This window comes from Ambystoma mexicanum, chromosome 12 (genome assembly GCF_040938575.1).
Source record: "Ambystoma mexicanum isolate Mex_15411 chromosome 12, UKY_AmexF1_1, whole genome shotgun sequence".
NCBI classification, from domain to species: Eukaryota; Metazoa; Chordata; class Amphibia; order Caudata; family Ambystomatidae; genus Ambystoma; species Ambystoma mexicanum.
This window is the reverse complement of record NC_090936.1, coordinates 1,019,752,211-1,019,778,474: the sequence shown is the minus strand read 5'-3', so window position 1 is coordinate 1,019,778,474 and position 26,264 is coordinate 1,019,752,211.

Here is a 26,264-nt window from a genome sequence, read left to right as displayed (position 1 = left end):
TTAGGCATGTACAGGATCCATAATTGGTCACAGAACATGTGCTGCAGGGACACAGTGGCCACCAGAAGGCAAACAGTGTACACGTGGATATGCAAGGGTGGGAGTACATGTAGTGCATCAGAGTGCAAGTGTGTGGTTCTGCAAGGACATGCACTCCACATATGCATGTGCACTCAAGTGACCATCAGTGTTCTCTACACATCACATGTGAACATTCACCATGTGTACACCCCAGCATGTCAAACCACAACTATCCCCTCGCACCTGAAAGGTAAACACAACACATGAACAGGCATTGATCAGCAGAACACAACATGTACATAGGATACCACCATTACAATGTCAGAGTTCCCATCACACTGCAGGGCAAGGCAACTATGAACAACAACCCACCCTCCCTCACACATGACCATGACCCACTGAACAACTGCACCTGGGTCATGGAGCCTTCAAACCTCAATTCCACCTGGCCACAGGATCACCTTTACCCTTTGTCACCATCTCCCACCTTGTGTGTAAAAAGGTGCCTGCACCCTCAGAATCCACACTAATTTCCAAAATGACAAAATCCAAGCCAGAAAAACGAACCAGAACACCCTCCAGTAGATGACTTGACGCAGCAGTACCTCACAAAGCCCAAGTACTACCACAATGTTGCAACAACCAAGGTAGCACAGTAAAACAATGTCACAACAGGATGTGAACCATTTGTGGTACATGACATAGGATGATGCACCATGAACGGATGTGTACTGTCACAGGTCCCGTGTACAGGCCCGGGAGTGTCACGAAACAACCACCCACACCGTGTCCCGGGTGCCTGCAAGGTCAAACTCACACAGGCCCCTGAGACCCTGGTGGGGAAGGAGGTTCAGGGATATGCAGTCGGGACAGGTGTTGACAAACTGGATGACTGGAAAGAGTGGCAGGAGAGGGGAGGAGGAATGACACATGAAACCAGGGAATGCACAAAAATGTACTACCTGCATGAACACATACACAATCCAAACAAACTTGGACATCATTGTCATGGTCTTCTGTAGTCCAGGCTTAGGAGTGGTACGATCCAACCACCCCCTCTAGGGTTTTGGCGCCTGCAAGTTCGGGGCTTACACAGGCATCCGCAACCCCAGCGGGGAAAGAGGGTTAGGGAACGTTGCTTGGATAGGTATGGGAAGCAGGAACACCGGGTAGAGGGTACAGGGTTCAAAATTGCATAGGATTCTGGGTGATTAGGGGGAAAAAAACATACCAAATTGAACCACACATACATCCATGCATTAGTACACTCCCCAGCAAGCCTATGCAGAGCAGTTTGAAAGAAAAACAACAAGACACTTAGCTCTGGTTTTGAGTGCTGGCCTCCTGCCTGCGCACTCTCAGGTCCGGTTACAGGAGCACTGCAATGCTGCAAAGAAAGCCACAGTCAACAACCTGTATGTGCCAATTACACAAAAACACAACACCAAACATGCCCCATAGCAACAAACTACTCTCCAAACAGACAATCTGGTGTAGATGCTTCGTACCCATATGTAACATTACCCCTGTGACGGGTCATACACAGTCAATGCAGTAAGTTAGCCGCCGGTGGGTGCATGGCAAATGGAACACCAATGTGTCACAATTCATACAACATGCAATGTTCCCTGGGTAAGCAGACAGACCCATATAGCAAGCCATGACTTCTGAGCAAGTTGCGTACCACCATGACCGAAACAAAGTTGGCAGTGCATTTATCATAAAGTACATGGAAATGATATGCACTGCACCCGAGTATGTCCCTTGCTGTATGTCCCTGTGAGCTGCCCCTTTCCATGTCTCGGAAGGCTACATGGTTGATACAAGTGCCTCAATGGACCTTGGTGTACCGGAGGGTATGTGCCACTGCCCCTGCACGTGTCCCAGACAACCTTACAATCAACAGCCATCAGTCCACCAACGCATGTGAGCTGCATTGTGTGCTTCAACACCAATATTCGTCTAAGCTCACCCTCAGTGCTGTGATTAAGCCTGCATGTGCAACTCGCCTGGTGCAAGCTTTGCTGTGTTGTGGCCCCCCTGTGCTGCTCACCTTGCCTGGAGTTCCTTGGAACACGTCAGCAGGTCTAGTATGTAGGTCTGCAATCCCTGTGCCTCTGCTTGTGCACACATGTGCATGTGGGCACCAACAAACGTGTCCAGAATTCCGTCGTCCAATGGGCCATGTCTGCTGGCAAAGGTGCTCTGGAGGCTCATCCCCCTGCAGAAAGGGCATGAAACACATGATTAATGCTTCAAAGTCATCTGTGTGTGTCTCATCAGGCATCTCATTACTTGACCATGTCAGAGAGTCACATCATAAATCACACCATCAGTCCATCTTCCACATCCAAAGTGTGGAACACTATCTACAGCATGAATTGCAACAAGCATGTGTACAGTAAAGATGAGAAACATACTACACAATGCATAGCAATTAATGTACACATTATTTATGACACACCCCATCTAGCAAAAGCTGCACAGTGGACAATAACACCAAAATCATCCCCACTAGGGGTGTCAACACAAGTCACACAGCACCAGACATGCCACAGATATGACAGTCCAAAGCCCTTGTGTAAAAGTCTGTGACACCGAACCATCCTTGCGAGCCCATGGATAAGGGAGGCAGGAGTGGCATATGTGAGTCAAGGACCCCAAGCAGCAAACACATACACAAGACAAGCCTGAAGGGCCCAGCTGGAACAGACAGTGGATGCCTTCAAAAGCCACAAAGCACCACACCGTCACATGAAAGCACAATAGACAAGCAATTTTAAACTAAATCAACTAATAACTAATTACACTAACAATGGAAAACCTACATTACCTAATTAAACTAACTATCAAACATAAACTTAACTAACTAAACTAAAAGAAAAATCAAAAATGGCCACATACGACCCGAGGGGAAGGGGGGGCACCCAGGAGGGGGGAGGTACAGGGTGCTGCTCAATATCCACATGCGATGATGCTGAGCCAAAAAAAAAAACCTCCATGGGCTCAACGCCTGCACAGCCCGACCTATGTGGGAGATAGATGGTCGTCCGAGTCTGGCTCATCCTGGAAAGGAGACGTGGCATAGTAGCCTGGCCACGCCTAGCCGCAGCTTGCCCCTCGTCGGCAGCAAGTCTGCCGGACGGGTGAGCCTGGTTCTGTGTGGCGATGTGACGTAGGTCTGCATGCAGAACCTCACGTGTTACACGTGCTTCCTCTTGCAAGGTAGCACGTGTAACACAGAGTTCCTCCGTCAAGGCCTGGCTGGACAACCGCTGCACCTCCCGGCAAGCCTGTAGCTCAGCCGAGATGGTACGCTCAAGCTGTGCAAACCTCTCCTCTGCCTGCTGCCTCTGGGACATCATAAGGACACCCAGAGTGGATCTGAGGGAAGCATACTCCTCCCTCAGGGCATCCATGTGCGCCTCTGCGTGAGCAGCAATTGCTTGACGCAGAGACGACATTTCAGCCTGGTGTGCCCTGTCTGAGGCCGCCATGCCCAGCCTGAGCGAGCGGGCCGTGGACCGTGCCGCCTGCTGCTGGAGAAGCACTTGTCTAGCAGGGGGGAGCACAGATCGGGCCAAACGCTCCATGCTCTCAGCGATGTTCTCCATTGCTGCCCCCTGCCGTTCGGAATTGGCAGTCATGTTTTGCTCCCACTCAGTATACTGCGGTTGCGCGCGGTGACCGCGTTGCCGGGCTTGACCCCTGCGGGACCCAAGGACCGGGGGTCCTCTCTGTGTTGGCACCGCCCGCGGCTTCATGACTACATGCCCCCGTCGATGTGATGTCCCAGGCACATCAGTGACTGGTGTGGAGGGTGACCCTGCGCCCTGATCCACCACGAGCGGAGGAACCAAGACTGTCTGATCCCTCAGTGCAGGGGTCACAGACAGAGGAGTGTCCACATCAGAATCACTCACCCCTGACACATGGACTTGATGCTCATCCAACTCAACATGGACGTCAGAGTCGTCATCAAGGCTGGACTCATAGGCAGCCAGAGACAAGATGGACTGCAGCACTTGGGGGTTTTTCGTGGCCTACCACCCCACGACCCCCACTAGTGCCGGGTTGATGTGGTGGTAACAACCCTGTGTCTGGCATGACAACACCATCCTCTGCCTCCATTGCGTCATCACCTGAAAAATAGAGAGAAAAAAGGTCACTACACATGTCAGAAGCACACAACACACACACACCGACAGCAAACGCATCCGGCAGACATGTGACACACAACACATAACATGGCATGCATGCTGGGTCAACTTTGAATAGCTTCTGTGATCAGACCTGTTGAAAGGTGGCAGTTTCCATGGAATTGAGTCTATGCAGTGCAGAAAATGTGTATGCCACTCACTACCTACATGTACAAGGACTCCATGGTGTGTGCCAGGAAATGTGAAGGCAGTGCAATGTCAAATTCAGACATCACGTGCATTGTGCATTCAATGTGTACCATATCTAGAAGCCAAGCACCCCTCCACCCCAGTACCAAAGCAGGGATGCCTAGCATGGTATCAAAAGGCTGACCATACACCTGTGTATTGACAGGCAGTGTTGACTGGCATCAACAGCTTAATGTGATTCAAGTGACAACACTGCAAATGATGCTGGGACAGTAAGCAGGACACATGATGAAAACTCTGGATTCCGCCCATGTGTGACGAAGACACAACAACAGTTGGACAGAGTCATTGGCCATTGAACAGGCTGAGGCCTGTGAGCCACACAGATTGTCAGACCCTAAACATGTGTGCAACGCAGGACTGAGCCACAGTTGACATGGGAAGGCTGATGAGATGGCAGGCAATGTATGTAACCAAGGACTTGTATTACAGTGATCATCCAGTCAAGGACACATAGAGGCATGCGTGCAATCCACATGGAGCATGAATGGGCACTCATGTCCCTGCGGGACATCTGACCTATGCACAGTACAAGTGAGATACCCTGCATCGAGTACTAAGGCTGTACCACACGGCATATGTCTAGCAGATTCTACGCTGGAAGTTAGCATCTACACAGGACACATGAACAAGAAAGTACACATTGGCAAGATTGAAGCAGACCAGTGCAAAGGTGGAACAGGGGTGCAGAGTGGCGGAGGAGGGGCAAGGGAGCATGCCTACATGGAGTCCCCGCATGCAGGCAGAGGAGACATGCATGACGGAAGCATTGCATTACTTACACATCAGAACCATGTACACGTCACATGTAGCGGCAATCATGCAGAACACCTCCCACAAGTGAAACACACATGTCCTCAACAAACACGCATCAACACTCACTGGACTGCGCATCAAAGTTCAGCATCTCTCCCACTCCTTCGACCAATTCAGGTGGTATGAACTCCGCAACAAGAGCCTCATGCGGAGTGAGCTCTTCCTCCTCTGGTGCAGGCCCACCGCCAGTCACCAGAGTCAAGTTGTAATTAGAGGCACGCTTAGCCTTAGTGCTGCATTTGATGTCATTCCAAGGCTTCTTGCACTCTTGTGCCGTGCGCACCTCATGGCCGAATGAACTGGCATGTTCCGCAACATGCTTCCAGTGGGTGTCACGTTGGGCAGCCGTAGTCTGACTATTGGCACCCACTAGCATGTCACGGCTGTGGCCCCGCACGTAGTCCACGAGGAAGTCCAGTTCCTGCTTACAGAAAGGCTTCTTCCTCGACGTGCAGGAGGTCGTGGCTGTGTGTGGGGTCCCAGCCTGTGCTGCAGGTGCAACCTTCCTCCTCTTAGACTGTGGCGCAGACCCTGGCTGGCTAATGCCACCCTGACCAGTATGGCCAGTGGGTTCGGTGGATTGAGCCAATTGAGTGGCAGGTGGAGGGATGACCAAAGGCCTGACTTGTGTCAGTGGCAGCTGGGTGCCCACTAATGGACCCTGCGCAGCAACATCAGCTGTGGCAGGGTCATTGACCGCAGCGGTCCTGGTTGGCAGACTCACAACCGGGGTGCTGTTGGGTGCATCTGCCCCTGCACTTGCCAACACCCGGCTGTTCGTGGCAGCAGATGACATGACTGCCCCAGGGACACGTGTCTTGGTCTGAGCAGCCCGGCCTGCCCCTATGGTTTCCCCCCTGGCCTGTTGGAGATCTACCAAGGGCTCTTCAAGTGCCAACGCAGCCTGCGCTGGCAGACCCTGAGCCTGGGTGGCGGTGTCCACAGCTGCACCTGCAGCTACCACTACCCTTGGGGCCGTGGCAGTCGATGGAACGGACTGCCGGGTCAAATGGGTGCCAGTGCCAGATGCAGGAGCTGCATCCCCCGGAACCACAGGGGGTGGTGGCATGACCGCACGGACACATGGCACAACATTGTGCTCAAGTGGCGCACCCCTGCCTCTTCCCCCTCTGTGGCCGCCCTGGACACCCTGGAGTCCCCCTACTCCCTGGTCACCACGGCCACGTCCCCGACCACGCCCACCACGAGGAGGACGCCCAGCTGAGGCGCCCCTCACCTTTGGTGGCCTCCCAACCATGGCACTGATGTAGTAGTGCTGGCACAGATAGAGTGGTGCCAATGGGAGGTGTACACCACAATTGACCTGGGCAATTGGGGTGAAGGGGGTGGGAAGCAAGATGTTAACAGCCCCCCTGCACCTGCAAGGCTGTATGTGACCCCGGTGATGTGGTGACGGGTCACGCAACGCTCAGGCACCCCAAAACTGCAGTAAAACCATGCACGCAACCCTGCAGCCTACGTGCGTGGATTCAACCTCCCGCAGTACGCGGTGGCACCCAGTAACACGAATAACGCATACGCGTGGGACACGCAGGCTACTATGACATTGAAAATGGGTGCAATACACAGGGGCACCCACAGTGGGAAAAAGAGCGTGTGCGACTCACCATCTTACTAGCGCGATGCAGAAAAACATGCGTAGCCAATACCCCTGCCAAAAGAAGAGATACGTACTTGATAGCTGTGAAGTTGTGATCGCGCGCGAAACAACAGGAAGCAGCAACACACGTCGGTCTCCACGAAAGGCACGTACAGCGAACTGCTGGGCCCGCTCACCTTTAACCCGTGCTGAGGGAAACACATGCGCGCGTCATATCACTTACGCGCATGGGCCCTTTCCTCGTATTACACGCGGACGTGCAGTTTTTCATGCGCGCTGAAATGCCCATGCACGCCTGTGCGCGTCACGTCACAGGGGCGCTTGCGCTTCAGGGGCCTTCTGTCCAATGAAATTGCATATGCGTGCAGAATCTTCACGTGCCAAATCACTCCGTATCAAGCTGGCCACGCGTAAGCACACGAAGACCACGCTCCTGCCCAGAAGGCCAAACTACTGCCCCCCAGAGCCCCAAGCTCGCTCCCACCTGCCATCTGCTGCTGCCTGACTGCCTGCTGCCCACGTGCCCTGCCATTTGCTGCCTGCACATCAGCCAGGGGTGCTGTTGCTGTGATCACCCCTGCTGGAACCGAAGACTCCCGACTGGGATTCCATCGCTCCACAGCCCAGCCCAGGACCCAGTTGCCCACCCACTCCTGCCTCTGGGGTTGTCATGTCGGGCACTGCAACATCTGGCACCACTGACAACCCCCGGCCAGAGAGGCAGAGGGGCACCAGCTTCAGTGCCACCGAAGTTGGTGTCCTGGTGGAGCAAGTCCTGGGGCAGTATGATGCCCTCTTCGGAAGTTCCCGCGCCGACAAGGAAGGACGGACTCGGATCTGGACTGACATCGTGACTGCCATCAACTCGGAGGGGGTGGCAGTCCGCGACTTCCAACATGTCAAGAAGCGCTGGGAGGACTTCAGGTCCAGGACCCTGAACAAGGCCCGGCGCCTCTTGAAGGCAGGGGATGCCAAGGGGCGCCGGGGCAACTTGTCGGAAGATCAGATGAGGGTCCTGGAATGCATATCCCCAGTGCTCCACGTCCAGGTCCTTGAGAGGCAGACCCGTCTGGAGTCGAGCGGTAAGTGTACATGCATCCTGATTGTGAGCTGTGCGTGTGGTGATGTTTCAGTAGTGTGCAGGTTGCACATCTGTTTGTATGGGGTCGAGTATGGGTGGGGGTGTACAGGGCCGTGGGGCTAACACATGCAAGGGCTGTAATGTGTGAGACATGGATGCTGCTTATGTGTGTAGGCTTGCATGCCCAATGCAGTTGTGTGGGCACACATGTTTGGATGAATGTGTATGTAAGTAGACATCTCCTTGATGTCACGCATGTATGTTGTTTTCAGCTGCATGTATCAGCACTATGTACATGTGCATTTGTGTGTATTTGACAACAACAGTGATGCAACATGGATGCATGTGACAGCCGGATGTGGAAGTCTGATTGGCAGTTGTGACATGGATGCCCATCCGAACACTGCGACACTTGGTAGAGGTGTACACATGCATGCAAGTGTGGTGGTGTGTGTGCATGTGTAGTGCACTTCCTGTGTTGCATGTGATGTCTGGCTCAGCTTTCCCTGCTCATGCTGTTGTATGGGTATGGATGGTGCTGGCAGTTGCGATATGGCTGTGGTATGGCTCATGTGTGCGAGTTGAAATGACATGTGTGTTGGGGATTGTGATGGCATGTCTGAGGTTTGCCAATGCCACTCATGTACAACTGTCATGTGTTGTCAGTGCCCTGATGCCTGTGTTTCATTTCTCCCTGTCTGCAGCGTCAACTGATGAAGAGGGCGGAGAAGGTGCTGTGGAGCACAGCGGCGGGGATCCCACCGCCAGCCGGAGACGCAAGGCCCGGTCCCCTCCCATGTTGTCATCTCGTCGGGGAGTGAGGAGTCCGGTGCCGCGTCCCAAGCCGCAGCTGGCGGGGGGAGGTCCAAGAGGCGGAGGTTGGAGTTGGCAGCAGAAGGGGCAGCTGGGACCCCACAGGGCCCAACGGGGGAAGATGGCACGGAGTCATCCAGGTTGGTGGGGGGTTTGGTGGAGTAGGAGGCCGTGCAAGCAACAGAGACGGGGTCTGGAGGTGGGGATCCCACTGGTGCTAGTGGTGCAGTGCAGGACCAGGAGGTGCACAGGCCGCCGCGGAGGTGCCTGTGTGCAATCCTGTCCCTGATCCTGTCCCTGCATTATCTTGCACCAGCAGGGATGCCTACGTCCAGACCCGTTTTCAGGCAGGGGATGAGCAAACGACAACTGGCCTTCCTCTGCCTGCGAACGTGGCTAACCGGGTCCGGGTTGAGCCTGTCCTGACTGGTGTGGCGTTGCGTCAACGGACCATGCGAGGTGACCTGCAGTCTTTTCATGAGGAGACTGCACGTCATCTGGAATGGCTCGTTAACCACGTCAGCCTTCTGGGACAGGTCACCCAGTCCGGATTCCTCCGTTTGCTGGGGCTTGCTACGACCCCCTCCTCAACTGAACCCCCTACGCGCCAGTAGTCCTCCGTGCCATCTTCCCACCCATCAGTCACCTGGGTGCCCTGTGGAGCTGCCTCTGACGGTGCGGCCAGGCTGGTGGAGGAGGCATCCCTGCCACAGTCGGGAGTCGGACGTCCAGCAGGGGTGGCCACATCAACGACTGCACCCCAGCCGGCGGAGGATGTGCAGGCAGCAGGAGGCAGTGCAGAGGCAGTGCAAGGCAGAGGCACAGCAGCAGCAGTAACGTGGTGGGAGCCATGAAGGCTCGGGGCCTTCAACATCAGAGGGGCATGCATCGGCCGGAGGGCAGTAGGACCCAGGACAGAGAGTGTCTTCCGTGTGGCAGCGGTTGGGCCACGCCATATATGCGGAGCGGCAGCGGGCGGAAGAGGCATGGCTCACAATGGTCAGGGTCGGAGAACTCCATGCGGAGGGCCCTGAGGCGGGCCCAGTGCCTCGAGGCAATCCGCAGGGGGTTGGAGGTTGACAGGGCGACGGCCCTGCGGACCCTCGGGGCCATGGAGGAGGACCGCCTCCGGGACATTGAGCAGGAGTTCGATGATGCCCTGGCCCGGGACATCCAAAAGTGAGCCGTCAGACTAGCCCGCTGCCCTTGTACATAGTTATGTAGGTAGTGTTAGGTTTCCTTTGTTTTTTTGCTTTATTTTGGACCTTTTGGACATTGGCCACATTTTTGTATATATTTTATTTCATTAGTTAGTGTAGTTAGATAGGTTTCATTTCTTTTGTTGGGATAATGGACCCTGGCTTGTTCGTCTGTACATAGTTCACTGTTGGATTTTATTTTTCTTTCACAATTTACCCATGGAGCAATGGCTTTCAATTATTATTTCCCATTGGATTTTCTTTTGTGGACAGTGACTTTGGACACCATTACTTTGGATTATGATTTTTGGTTTTGTTTTTTTTCACGGACATGCTTCTTTTCATTTTTGTACATTCCCATTTCTGTTTCTTTATTTTTGATTCTATTTATGTTTCCTTTAGTACATATTTTTTTATTGAACTTCAATGTGTAGTATCATCTCATTGGTTTCATGCATATCATGATATGGGTTTTGAGATTCACTGACACCCATTGGGTGTATGTGAGGGACATGTGTTTGTTTCAAATCTTGCAATTGGTTTTCTGTCATGTAATTGCCAATTATGAGTGGGTGGATGCAATACTCGGGTGGGTGTTTTGCATTTGGAGGCTGACCATAGGGACCAGGGATCTAGATTGTGATGACATGTTGGCTGGGGAACATGAGTTGGGGCCTGCTGGCAGGTGCACCACAGTGCTGGGGGTGGGGGTGGTGGGAGACATGAGTTGGACATGGGTGGGGGCCTGGTGGAGGGTGCCCCTGCACTGCTGGGGGGTGGGGGTGGTGGGAGACATGAGTTGGACATGGGTGGGGGCCTGCTGGCAGTTGCCCCACAGTGCTGGGGGGTGGGGGAGGGTGGGGAACATGAGTTGGACAAGGGTGGGGGCCTGCTGGCAGGTACCCCACAGTGCTGGGGGTGGGGGTGGTGGGAGACATGGGTGGGGGCCTGGTGGAGGGTGCCCCTGCACTGCTGGGGGGTGGGGGTGGTGGGAGACATGGGTGGGGGCCTGCTGGAGGGTGCCCCTGCACTGCTGGGGGGTGGGGGTGGTGGGTGACATGGGTGGGTGCCTGCTGGAGGGTGCCCCTGCACTGATGGGGGGTGGGGGTGGTGGGAGACATGGGTGGGAGCCTGGTGGAGGGTGCCCCTGCACTGCTGGGGGGTGGGGTGGTGGGAGACATGAGTTGGACATGGGTGGGGGCCTGCTGGAAGGTGCCCCACAGTGCTGGGGGGTGGGGGTGGTGGGGAACAATGAGATGGAGATGGGTGGGGGCCTGCTGGCAGGTGCCCCACAGTGCTGGGGGGCGGAGGGGGTGGTATTTCCTTTTGTTTTTGTATTTGCCAAGACAATATTTGCCACATTTGTGTCTTTGAAATTGTAAAAATTGTGCATGAAGATCACTATTGGTGGATTCTGATGGAATTTCACAAGTGACATATTTTTCAATAAACTGTAAAACAGTGGCATCACAAATTTAGGAACATCTTTAATCAATAAAAGCATGCGGATATGTGGTGCTTCTCTGGCTTGGTATCCTTTTCTCCAAAAGAAGTGTTTCACTTCTCCAAGGGGAGGAACAGTTTTATTACAAATAAAATGTAGCATAGCAATGAAGGGATGGTGAAAATATCTTGAAACATTAACAGGATCCAAAGAACAAAGTTCTCCTGGTGTTAGTATATCTATGTTTGTTTTGTTTTTGTTTGATATGCGTAAGAAATCATGTAAATCTTCCCATGCATATTCTGCACAACTTAATGTAACAAACCAAGTGGGTGGGCCAGCATTTCTGATCATACAACGTACATCTCCATGATGTTGAAACCAGTACTCTTTAGTACCATGCATATTTGCTAATAGATTTGTAATAATTGATTGTAAAACCTCATCCTTTTGTTGCACTTTTTGTAATAATTGTGTAGCTGTCATATTTTGAAAGTGTGATCCTGATTTTAATATGTGTGCAACTCCGTAACATAAAGTTGCTAGTTCACTTTCAAAGAGTAGGTGGAATATGTATTCCACATTTTGTCTAAATCTGGGATCTTCAGAATACATCTGTAATGAGCGGTATTCTGATGCTGATATTTGAATAGGTCTATCATCGTACCTTCCTCCTTTGCCAGTAGGAAAGACTAGAGGAAAAGCACCTGCTTCTATACTTTTTCCCATATGCTGATTGGTGATCCTTTTGTTTGACGCATCTGGTACGTTTCCAGTGCATCTTCTATGGTGTCATTAGAGTGCAAAGGATGAATTGTAGAATGGTCCAAAGTATTTGATATTGAAGCAGGATCTAGGAGCTCAAATTGACCAGTTTCATGTGTTTCTTGAATTATTTCAGTTGTATCCTTCAAGTTTTCTTCAATAATAATTTCTTTGTAATATTCATTATTCTCTTTAAGATATTGCAAGGCATGTCTAACTTTATGTAAATCTACCAGCTGTTGCCATATTTTTTTGTCTTTTGTAGGTACTCCATTTACTAAGATAATTAAAGATTGCTGCATTGGACGTTGCACTCCTAGAGTATGCACATTTTCTTTTAGATCTAATGGTAAATAAACTACTTTTCCACGAATGCCTTTTACCAATTCAGAGGGAGGTAATTTTGCTGTTTTTGGTTGAAGGCGTATTATTGCTTGAAATGGGTGCACTGTTTGAATTATGAGGCTCTCATATAAATTAAGTTGTTGTAGGGGTTTTGGTAGAGGGTATAATTCCAAATTATTTGTGTTAGCACGTGATGGAGTTTGGTTGTTGTCAAGTTTTGTAGTGCAGTAACTGCAAAGTATTAAGGGGTCAGTTATTTTGTATTTGTTTTCTGCTACAAGGTAGAGAGCTAATTCAACCCATTTAAAATCTTCATTGTCTTCTATTTTATATGATAGGTCTACAGTTTTTGAGTTACTTTTATAAAAGGTTCTGCGGCAACATACACATACATGGTTTGGTACTTCAGCTGATGTACTTTTAAATTTTAGTATTTCTTTTTTGTATGTTTTTAGCAAAAGTTTGCCATGTGTAGAATTGTTGCTAATTTGCTTTAAAGCTATTTCTGTCTGTAAATGGGTTTCACTTCTAAAATATTTTTTCTGGATATAATCAATTTCTTGAAGTAGGTCTTTCGCTGTACCATGTAGAAGAATGTTTATTAAATTTGCTAGTGCTAAAGCAGGACTTTGAGCATAGTACAGTTATAGACTAGATTTATTATAGTTGAATGATGTGTTGATATTCTTTTGCTATCATGGAAGGTGGTTTTACAAGTAGGTCCTGTAATGCAGGCCAATGAATGTCCTTGTAGTCCTGTGTATTTGCGCACTGGACAAGTATCCATATTTTGCAGTAGTTTGATTTGATTTTGATTTATTGAGGAATTGGCATAAAGACTTGACAAATTGTTTGGGAATGTTACATATTGACGTGCTTGGCCATTTGTACACTAGACGTTCTGATTCAGTTGAATGGAAGGGTAATTCTAAGTTTTTAGGACATGTTTTTGTAAGGAGTACTTCTCGTTCCATTATGGTATTATTAACTTTTTCATAACCTCGACCACTGCTATGTATGGCTATTGTATTTGTTTGGTTTTGTTTGTACGCTTCTTCATTAAAGTATGGTCCTGTGCTCGTAGTGTGATTCCATTCACCTCTGCAGATACTTAAGAAGTTCTTTCTGTTGACATTTTGTTTATTGCAAAGTCTTTTTTGTAATTTGTTATTAGTTTTGCTAGTGGTTTCATTAACTAAAATAAATAACATGTTCGCGAAGGAAGCGGCTGTCCGCAGGACACCAAATGCACGAGCATGCGTGTTGATGTTCTACGGACACTGTTCGGGTCCTGAAGTAATTAAAAGTGCGTCAGACATCAAACGAACAGTTACAGACAGGCGTTTGTTCTTAGAACAGTGTCAACTTGCTTGCGAACAATACGGACAGAAATAGCGTCCTCAGAACACCTCCATTTTCGTTTCTTTACAAGCATTTCAGGACACCGCGTGCATTCTTAGAACAGTTTCAACTTGCTAGAGAACAGTACGGACAGGTATAGTGTTCTTCAGGACACCTCCATTTTCGTTTATTTACGAACATTTCAGAACACCAATTGTGTTCTTAGAACAGTTTCAACTTGCTAACGAACAGTACGGACATGTATAGTGTTCTTCAGGACACCTCCATTTTTGTTTATTTACGAACATTTCAGAACACCAATTGTGTTCTTAGAACAGTTTCAACTTGCTAACAAACAGTATGGACAGGTATAGTGTTCTTCAGGAAAAGTCCATTTTCGTTTATTTATGAACATTTCCGGACACCGCGTGTGTTCTTAGAAGAGTTTCAACTTGCTAGCGAACAGTACAGACAGGTATAGTGTTCTTCAGGACAGCTCCATTTTCGTTTATTTACGAACATTTCAGAACACCCGCGCTGTCCGCGGACACCTACATTGTTTAACAAAAAAAAAAAACAGAAACGAATTACAACTCAATATACAAAATTTACTTTATTTAGCATATATTAATAATTTATGACAGAGAAGGTGAGGCAGAAACGGAAACAAAAACAGGGAATTAGGGGTTGCAACATGATTGGTATCAGGTGAAGAAGGGATGGAAGTCTCATCAAAACGTTTGGGTTATGGAGATGGTTTGGGGATAATTGACTAGGATATGGTGAGGGGGGACAAGTACATGTGGGGCAATGGTATGACATTTTTGTTTTAAAATGATCTTCAACAAAAGTTTTCAAATTATTAAAATTGGTCAACAATAAATCCATTTTTGATTCTATGCTGTTAAGCGTGTTTTCCCTAACAGCTTCTTCAGAGTTATTTTCTATTTTGGTATGCTTTGTACACAAAAATAATATATATGTTAAATGTATATAAAATAATAATAATTAAATGGTTTATATTGTAAAGTGTTTACCATTAGTTTCACTATCTTGTGACATTTCCTCATGTGGGAAATGCTGCTCTAGCCATTCCAGAGTACTAGACATTTCTGTGAGAAAAAAAAAGTTTTTTTTTTTATCTAATACAGAAAGTTTATAAATATATGAGTAAAATGAAGTACACTTACTATTTCAGGTAAAATATGTTCTAAGTACTGTGTAGGTCTGGTGTTGTTCTTAGTTCTGTAGTGTCTGTGAGGTAATTATGTTGGAAGCCAATTTATCTTCTTCTGGTATATTCCATTTTGGAACATATTGTATTTAAATTAATGGTTAGTGTGCTACATATATGGGTTACATTTCTTATGTACTACTACATATAATATGTGTGTGTGTTGCTTTTTGAATTTGTTAAATGTTCCTATGTTATGATATACCAATCAAACATACCACCCGAGAGTTTTTAGGTAATGGTACTGTTCTCCGAACATGTCCGCGGACATTAAAAGAGTTCGCGGACATCAAGTTCAGTAGAAGAGGTTAGTATGTTCCATATTAATGTACATAAAGTCAAAGTTATTATTGTTAAGTTGCGCTACTAAAACCTATGAAATTCAGTGAAAAAACGTTGTTAAAGGGATGTTATGGTTAAGTTGCGCTACTAAAAACCTATGAAATTCAGTGAAAAAACTTTGTTAAAGGGACATTATGATTAAGTTGCTCTACTAAAAACCTATGAAATTCAGTGAAAAAAACGTTGTTAAAGGGACGTTATGGTTCCAAGTAAAACCGAAAAACCGTTGAATTTCGCCAGTTATGGTTAGCTAAGCAACCATAACTCGCACCACCGCCATGCACTGCTAAGACTAACACCCAGGACATCAAAGATGACATCACAAATGTCATTGATGACATCACGGATGACATCACATGTGCATTTACCTTTCATGAAAAGTCTGTACAAGGGTTTCTTATTTTAATGTTAATTTAAAAAAGTGTCAATGATCATTGGAATAAATATCAAGGGCTAATTAGTCCAACCAGTATACTAAGGTGCTTATGTAGAAACATAGGCATTGTGTGCAGCATACATGATGGAGGTGCAATATTCATAAGCTTGCCATGTTGAATAGAGAATTGATAACTGTTTTCTTATTAGACTTTTGCATACTGTGAAACATGTGATAAGTAGATAAGAAAACCCACTTACTACATAATTGTATTATTATAGACAAAACACAAAGAGGCAACACCACATACAAATATGAGTATATACAAGGAAATTGAAGTAAGAAAAAAACAGCAGTAGTAGCAAAAAGTGTTCATGACCTAACTGATTACCTTTATGCAGAAAAATGATTGCTCTGTTTCAAAGCTGCTACTTACCATATATATATATATATATATATATATATATATATATATATATATATATATATATATATATATATATCAAGAAAACTAGAGGAAACAGGGCGGACCGCACTCGCTGTGAATCTACGGAGGGTCCTACAATCCCGGAGCGGGAGAGGACCCAAGGAAAGAATGCAAAGCTCACACGTGAAAGATAAAGTGGTAGTTTTAATAGTTTAAAATGGTGAACAAAGCCTGCACGAAGTGTACAGGACCAAATAGGGGGGGGAGGGGGGGGGAACAGCAGAACAGACAAAGGCAGGACGCCCGGTAAACGGCCCAACCACAACGCGTTTCGCGCTCAACTGAGCGCTTGATCACATATATATCACATGATGTGCCTGGACTCTAAGGAAAGTAGTGTGAATACAAGATATAAAAATAGGAGCTTATACAGGGAAAGTACAGTAATAAAAAAACAACAGAACTATCAGAAAGTGCTGACAACTCTATTGATTATTTTAATGCACAGAAACGATTGCTGTCTTTCAAGCTTGTGTCTTCCCCTATGTATATGTTTCATATGATATGACTGGATCCTAAGGGAATTATTGTAAGAACATACTTGAAGGATAAGTCTACAAATATACTACTTTTTCCACTTTTAATTCCTGACTGTTACTGAAGAAAACCATGTGGCCTAGATATGTCAGTAAAGGAAAAAAGGGGGAGCCAGACATGGGATGTCATCAGTGATGTCATCAATGACATTTGTGATGTCATCTTTGATGTCCTGGTTTTTAGTCTTAGCAGTGCACTGTTGTGGCACGAGTTATGGTTGCTTATCTTACCATAACTGGCGAATTTCAAGGGTTTTTCTGTTTTACTTGGAACCATAACGTCCCTTTAACAACATTTTTTTCACTGAATTTCATAGGTTTTTAGTAGAGCAACTTAATCATAACGTCCCTTTAACAAAGTTTTTTCACTGAATATATATATATATATATATATATGGTAGTGGCCGTGTAGTTACGGTTAAGTTGGTTAAGTTGGTGTTTCCATAGGAAGAGCACTTTTTGGGCGGCTTATAACTTCGCTCTCCCTGGACGAATCCTCACCAAACTTTGCAAAAAAAGTATTTGGGTCACTCTGAATTATTTTGCAAAGTTTGGTGAGGATTCGTCCAGGGGGGGAAAAGTTATAGGGGGGTCCCAAAACTTTTTTTTCCCATGGACATAATGGGAAAAAACTTTGCTCACGTCTACAGCCCAAACCGCGGGACGGATTTACACCAAATTTGCGGCAGGAGCGGCGGCTTGGTCCCGAAAGCATGCTTTGCTTTATTTGGTGTAAATCCGTTCAGTAGTTTTTTAAAAAACTGACAAAAATGACAAAAATGTAAGTGAAAAAAATTAGTGATATCTGTGTTCGCTTCGCGGACACACTTCCATGTTCGCTCTGCGGACAGGACGGTGATTGGGCAAGCAGCTTGCGTGATGTCCGCGGACATCTGACGTGCTCTCTCATTGGATGCGGTGAAAGCGTGTCGTGCGTCTGGCTTCAGAGACGCCCGCCATCTTTGTTCCTCGCCGCCTGCACAGTAAGTCTTGTGTCTGTCTCCTGTTACTCCCACCCTCGCTTATGCCCTGTGTGTCCTCCTTGACCCCCACCCCCACTCATGCTCAGTGTCTCCCCTGTTCCTCCAGCCCCCCGCTCATGCCATCGGCACACGGTGGGCAGCGGAGGGCTGAGGAAAGGTATCTGCCGCCTGCACACAAACGCTGTGTGTCTCTCTTCCTCCCCCTCACTCCCCGCTCATGCCCTGTAAGATTATTTAGCATTTTTTTCATGCAGCACCATTGCATGGGTTTGGTGCATTGCTATAATGCGGTACAGCAAAACATGTGTTGCCAGTGTGACATGGACATGTAAATGAAAACAGGCTATTCAGTCAAAAACGATTTCTACATCTAAAATGCAAATAATTTTTTTTTCACAGTTAAAAGCATATATTTTTTTTTTACCTGAAATTCCTCTGTTGCAGGAGACACATTTGAGGATTAATCAACTAACCTCATTAACAAAACTAACATGATTCTAACTCATTAATAATATAATGTGTTCTCCAGTGCAAAATGAGATGGAAAAGACAGGCTCTGAAAGTCATTTTAAACGTGTTTCCAGATTTTTTTTCTCTTTGCTTCTATCTGTGCTCTGTCCACAGTATTTGCAGGAAGCAAAGATTTGAATAAGCAGGAAATCAGTTTTTGTACAGTTGCAACTGTATAAGCCAAGCCATTGTTGAAAGTAGGAGTATGGGACACGATGAATTTTTATTGGATGCACGTCACATTAAGGGAGGTAACAAGAGATTTCCTTTAGAATCTCGGGGAAGAAAAGAGAGAGAAGACATTTTTACACAGCTCGCAGAAAGACCTGGCTGGTGGCTGGGGAGTTTCCTGATTGAAAAAAAAACAGATCCCAGTGCACTGCTGCAGAGACTGGGAATTCCAGTCAATAAGCCCCGGTTTGAGTGACGGCAGATGCTCGTCCTTGCTGGGGTCAATTAAGAGGGAGCATTGAGCCACTTCCAGAAGGCGACCAGCCGAAGAATTTCACATGCTGGACAGGCTTGGTAATTATATTGCAGAGTGCAGGGGCAGTGTGTATGTCTGCGAAACTATTCAGTCAGAGTAGAAGAGGGAATTCCAGTGTTTTATCAACATGTTTAATGTTGCAAATTGAATATGTTCTCGCCGCTCTCTTCTCATTTTGTTACAGATAATGTTGTTACTGTGCAATTTCCATTTATTTCTGTAAAAAGAGTAAGATCGTGTTGAAATGCAATTTTTATAATACACAAAAATATCTGAAAGCAGACGGGTAGTGTGTTTTATTTTTCTCTTTTCTTTGTGCATCTACCATTATAGCACTGATAATATGGGAAGATGTTTAGACAGTGCAATTGTCATTTTTAAGGTAGCTAAAAATAAGAGTTGGCGGTAGCTGTGTGCACGATTCCATTCAGTATATAAGTGTGTGTGTTTTTTTAACGGAACATAATAATAACATAATGAAATAGTCTGCTGCTGGAGGTACATGATTCAGCAGAAAGAGAGGCCCTGGACATAGTTCACTGATGTAGATAAGTTGGTGATGAATACCACATGTTAGCTTGCTGTCGTAGATAAGTCGGTGAGAACAGCCCATGGTGGCATTCCAAATGAAAATGTGGTATTCCTGAAATGTAAACCTGAGGCCTCTCTAGTGATCACACGAACAAACTAAAAAAAAATAAGGGGTTCTGGATATTGTGGCCACATATAAAACAAAGGAATTATGCTCAACAGAAATACCACCAATAACGCATAGCAACATAATGTATACCACTAAATGTATTTGTGTGCTGAAATAATGTATGTATACTGTAGTACTATATACCAAATCCAATCTGAATGCAACGAGTGATTATTACTGAATGATTTTCATTTTTGGCGATAAGAAAAAACCGCTAGGCCCCAAATCTATACAAAATACCCAACATATTTATGGTGCGTTGCAAGCGGGGAAAGTGATCATAGAGCACCTACTGGGCGTGGCAAGTGTGTCTCACACTGCCATCTGTACATTAAAGGGAACCCATTTCATAATAACAGTGTGTCACCAAAAAACGAATTTCAGAATGTCACAAAGGGAAACCACATTCTCATACCTAGTGCAATATTTAGAGGCAAAGTTGTTTGCACATGGGACGTGGTCATCAAACAGTACCTCAGAATGGCATGACCGCATTTAGAGTGAGGTGCAGAAAGAAAAACTAGACAATATTTTTGCAGAAGGCAGCATAATTCAGGTCTGCCTTACAAGGTTATTGAATGCAGCCGATAAAAGTGCAGAGAAAGACTGTTTAATACAGCTATGCGTCAAAATACGGTTTATTTTGAATAGGTCCCTGCGAATGCAAGAAAATGATACCCAGCTAATTAACAGGTTAAAGACTGACTTAGATGGGGCAAGTAAAAAAGAGGAGATGTTAAGAACAGAATTAGAAGGATGCCAAAAAGACATGCAATTAAAATGCAGAGATTTTGATGCTCAGTTGTGCAAAAGCAAGAAACAATTTGAGGATACTGAGCAAGAATTGGTACACTTATAAGCCTTAGTGGACCACATTAGACAGGATAAAGATGAGATTGTTTCAGAAATGCAGATTTTACAAAAAGAACATTTTGAAAAAGTAAGTGATCTCCAAGGTGCAGAGCAAGAGATGGTTAAAATGATTCAAGAAAGAGACAAGAGAAACAAAGAATTCAATGAATGCCAAATGCAAATATGCGACATGCAGGAAGTAATAAATAAAATGAGTGATGAAAACAACTATCTGCAAAATGAAGCAGACAGGCTCCTTAAAAAGTGTAAGGACTTAGAACAGCAAATGTGAATTCCCAGGTCCCAGGAGAGGCGACGGGGTCCTACATTCAATGGAGTGGAGGTGAATTCTATTTCTGCCCAAAGAACTAGTGCTCCAGTGACTAGGCCAGTGACTGAACTTGGTTGCAGCGTCCTTGGGGGATTTGATACTCCCATTGGGGCCCGCCACCAATCCCATACACCTGGAACCAGGATTGAGTCACCAAGTAGTGCAATTCCATGCATTGCAACAAGTAGCCCCATAAAAATAATGAAATCTATTAAAGCTCTGATCAAACCCTTTAAAAAAGGAGGGGAATGCTGCATTGAGGATCACTTAGAAGCGGTTCATGGCATTTTTAAAGCACTCCAGATACCCAAGGAACAGTACAGGCAGTATTTTCATTTAACTTTAGATGCTCCGACGGCCAGCATCATAAGAGGATTAAATGAACAGCAGAATATGACATGGGTGGAGTTTGAAAAAGAAATTAGGCGTCATTTTTCTCCTTTCCAGTCATTACAGGAGGCAAAGAAAGTTGCTTACACACTTACTGCTGGGCCTAATACATCCCCTTGCCAGTTTCTACAAGACTTAAAAAGAGCATTTTCTAGCTTTGATATATCTTTTGACCCCAATTCTAATGAATTTAAAACCGCCTACTTCTATGGGCTACAGAAAGACATCATATCCCAATTGGTCCGTGAATTTGATCGTAACAAGTCCCTTGAGTGGATTGTGCATCAAAGCACAAAACTATATGAGGTACTCTATTGTCAGGGTAGAGAAAGTGATAAAATGAAAGATACCAGACCTGAATCTAAAGAACCCTCAGCAACAGTGATGGAAATCAGGTCAGCCAAGATGTCCCTTGAATCTGCTCAAAGTCCAGGTAAAAATAATTCGGCACCTGAACAAAGGGTTAATCAACAAAGGTCATCACACTCTGCACCAATGTTTCAATCACATGATCCTAGTAATAGGGAAAGCTACATCAGTCCTAGGTATTTAGGAGATAGGCCCCGGGCAGGCTATCGGTCTGATATGTCAGGTATGAACCATAATCAGAGACAAAATCAAGATCAAAGAAATGATGGTCCCTACCAGACATTGTGGACACAGAGCCAATTTGATCCCAACACCATGATATATGGTAATCAGGATAGAACCCGATATGTGGATCGATTTGCTGAAAATGGGAATCAACATAGGGGCCAGTACCCACAACATGAGAGACAGGACATGAGACAGAACATGAATTATACTCCATGTCAGTACAATGATTCCCCACCAGGGGACTACAACCAAAGGGTGGGTGCACCCTGCTCCCCTCCACAAATGAATCAAGAGTTCAGAAACTATCCCAATAGAAATCACTCACCTGAGAGGTATCAGAATAGATCCAAGCAGAGAGAAAGCAATCAATATCGATCTAGGCCGCAGAGAGAGGATTCTAGAGCGATGGAAAGGTTCCAGTGCCTTGAGGCCCAAGTGAAAATGTTAGCTGAACAAATAGGGAAGCTTTGTACAGCACAAAATCAGTCATCAAAGGAGGGGGCTGATGGCCATTGCAATGACCGGGGGGCTTCTTCTGAAAAGTGACTAAGTACTCAGGATACCTACAGCGCCGAAAAGACAGATTGCTATGATGTAATTTCGCATAATGACTCTGAGATGTCTAATGATTTAAAAGTGAAGATGCCAGTAAGTGAACATGTAAATGAAAGTGCAAATACTTCTAAAAGAGAGGTACGGTTTAACCTAGAGTTAAATCAAACATTGGAGATTTGTACAAATGAAATAAGAAACCCTGAAACTCCAAAAGAACAAAGAGACAGATTTAAGAAAAAATACTCATGCGTGGGGAATACCAGTAAACAGGGAATAAGTGGGGATGATATAATTTCTTTCCTGGGCAGTCAAAACAATAACCAAACACAGGCAGAAAAAGGAAATACTCCAAAGGAGGGTACATGCCAGTCACCTGAAGTATTCTTTGAGCCACATATTTTTGAAGAAGTTAAGAGGGCTGATACCATACTAAATGGTCACAAATGCACAGAATTAAAAAATGACAGATTGCTGAATGATGTTGTTACACATGTTCAGTTGGAGGGTTGTAATGTGGCCCCTGATGATACCTGGATGGATAGGCGAACAGTGGCCACACTCCAAAAAACCTCTGAACATGGAGAAATGAATAAAGCCTCTCGCGCAGAAATGGGTAAAAGGAGGGAAAAATGTCTTTCCATTTACCAATGTGCTTAGCCAAAAGTGAAAAAGGCCTGAGAAAGGTGAGTCCTGAAATCAGTAAGAATTCCCACTTCTTATGTGTATTAGAGGAAGTTGAGGACAGGTATTATGCTCCCATCACTGTAGAAGAAAAATGCCAAACATTTGCAATTATTGACACTGGCGCACAGGCCACAATTATGTCTAAGGAGCTGGTAAAGAGTATCAATGAAGGGAGATCCCCACAGAATCAAATCACAGTGAAGGAAAATCAAGGTCTAGTCCATAACTTCAACGGGGAGGAGGTGCCCATTATAGGTATAACTGAGGTTGACATAAAAATAGGAAAACACAGAATGAAACAAGAGGTATTAATCACATCTCTTTGTGAAATTCCATTTCTGATGGGGACAGATTGCCTGAAAAGATTGTCTCCTCTCATAGATGGGGTGAATGGAGTGCTGTGGTCCTTAACCAAAAGACCATTGAGACCTAAGAAACTAAAATCACAAAACAGCAACATAAATGAATGTCACACCGTTGCCAAACAAATGATGCTGTGGAGGTATAACTCCAGAATAGTTGCATACCTAGTGTCACTGTTATATTAATGTGTCAAGACAAAATGCAGAGCGACAATGAAAAACTACCTGTACAAATATACTTGGACCCAAGGAAAAATTGGCAGACCGCCATAGATGAGCACACATTACGTTTTTATTTAAAACAAAAGACATGCAAACAAAATATTACTCCTAAAGCAGATTCAGAAAAACACATTACCACTCTTGCTGAAATACACATGGAAGATGAGCAACCATGGGTTCATGTTGGTATAGATGACTGTTTTAAAACAATAAAAGCCACCTTAGCGCTTGAACAGGAGAGGAGCTTCATTAATGAGAAATTGTTGCAAAAAATAATGGAGAGGGAGGAAATCCTGAAATTTAGGATTAAAAACCAGTATGTTTCTGAGTTGGACAGTCCAGACTTTGAAAATCGAATTGCAGGAAGATGCATGCTGAAAATTAGTATTGGGTAGAAAACAATTTACCATAATGTATGGATAGTGAGTGGGGCACAAAATTACTTTTACATGGGCAATGACATCATGCACAGAATGTGTATGGTGTTAGATTTCCTTAATCAAAAAATATGGTCACTCCTAGGTGGGCCGGCACCTGAATTTGAAGACAAAAGAAGGGTTTATTATTGTGCACAACTGGTCCCTTATGCAATTGAATTACAAATGAGGAAAGATACTATTATCCCTGCATTTACCAAACAGTTTGCAATAACACTGAAATGCAAAAATGGACAGCAGATGAAAGATTCTGATGCATTTGTGTGCCTGAATGAATCCATAAAACAGCAAGGTCTGGATTATGAATACATTCCATTGGTAGATATTGGAAAAGGGTCTGTAAAAATGATGATTAATAATAAAAGTTGCCAAGATATTCATTTAGAGGAAAATTCCCCATTAGGAATGGCCATACAAAAATCACATTATATTGCAGATCTAAATAACATGGTGATTGGAAATATCCCCGAAAAGTATGTAGATGCCAAGGGTGAGTTGCCAGAATACCTGGACTCTCAGCCCAAATGAATATTTAAAATTAATTCTGTGTACCCTTATGATTCAAGTGAGACAGTGTGCTGTTATCAAGAGAGTTGTATAACATTTGATTTAAGTGAAAATGAAATGGAAAATCAGCCCATTGAAATGGAAGCTGACATGCCAAAATATTTGAAAGTGGCAGCTTTACATAGAGACACAGCCACACAGCTAGAGGAAAGCGCCAAGATTCCACTAACGGAACATTTTCCGGAATTTTCCAAAATGGTAGAAGAGCAGATCTTATTAGCGGATGCGTGTGACAACGATGTGGATAGAAATGAATTGAGGAAGATATTTATGGAATTTAAAGATGTATTTGCAAAAGATGCTTATGATTGCGGGCTCCCGCCCACCCCCCACTCATGCCCCGTGTGTCTCTCTCCCTCCCCCCCGCCCCCGCTCATGCCCCCTGTCTCTCCCCTTCCCCCCACTCCCCACTCATGCCTCGTGTGTCTCTTTATCTCCCCCTCATCCCCGCTCATGCCCTGTGTGTCTCTCTCCCTCCCCTCACCCCCGCCCCGTGTGTCTCTCCTCCTCCCGCCCACCCCCCGCTCATGCCCTGTGTGTCTCTCCCCCTCCCGCCCACCCCCGCTCATGCCCCGTGTGTCTCTCCCCCTCCTGCCCACCCCCTGCTCATGGCACGTGTGTCTCTCCCCCTCCCGCCCACCCCCGCTCATGCCCCGTGTGTCCCTCTCCCTCCCCCACCACCCGCTCATGCCTCATGTGTCTCTCTCCCTCCCCCCACCCCCTGCTCATGCCCCGTGTGTCTTTCTCCCTCCCCCCCACCCCGCTCATGCCCCGTGTGTCTTTCTCCCTCCCCCCACCCCGCTCATGCCCCGTGTGTCTCTCCCCCTCTCGCCCACCCCCCGCTCATGCCCCGTGTGTCTCTCCTCCTCCCGCCCACCCCCCGCTCATGCCCCGTGTGTCTCTCTCCCTCCCGCCCACCACCCGCTCATGCCCCGTGTGTCTCTCTCCCTCCCCTCACCCCCCGCTCATGCCCCGTGTGTCTCTCTCCCTCCCCCACCCCTGCTCATGCCCCGTGTGTCTCTCTCCCCTTCCCCCCACCCCCCGCTCATGCCCCGTGTCTGACGTCTGTTCCCCCCGCTCATGTCCCGTGTCTGTCTCCTGTTCTCCCCACCTCCCCCTCATGCCCCATATCTGTCTACTGTTCCCCTCATGTGCCGTGTCTGTCTCCTGTTGCCCCCCACGCCCCCGCTCATGCCCCGTGTCTGTCTCCTGTTCTCCCCACCCCCCGCTCATGCCCCGTGTCTGTGTCCTGTTCCCCCCACCCCCGCTCATGCCCTGTGTCTATTTCCTGGTACCCCCCACCCCCTCGCTCATGCCCCGTGTCTGTCTCCTGTTCCCCCCACCCGCACATGCCCAGTGTCTGTCTCCTGTTCTCCCCACCTCCCCCTCATGCCCCATATCTGTCTACTGTTCCCCTCATGCCCCGTGTCTCTCTCTTGTTGCCCCCCAACCCCCTGCTCATACCCCATGCCTGTCTCCTGTTCTCCCCACCCCCCGCTCATGCCCCGTGTCTGTCTCCTGTTCCTCCCACCTCCCGCTCATGCCCCGTGTCTGTCTCCTGTTGCCCCCATCCCCCACTCATGCCCCGTGTCTGTTCTCCCCACCCCCCGCTCATGCCCCGTGTCTGTTGTTTCCGCCACCCCCCGCTCATGCCCCGTGTCTGTCTCCTGTTGCCCCCTACCCCCGCATATGCCCCGTGTCTGTCTCCTATTGCCCCCCACCCCCTGCTCATGCCCCGTGTCTGTCTCCTGTTCTCC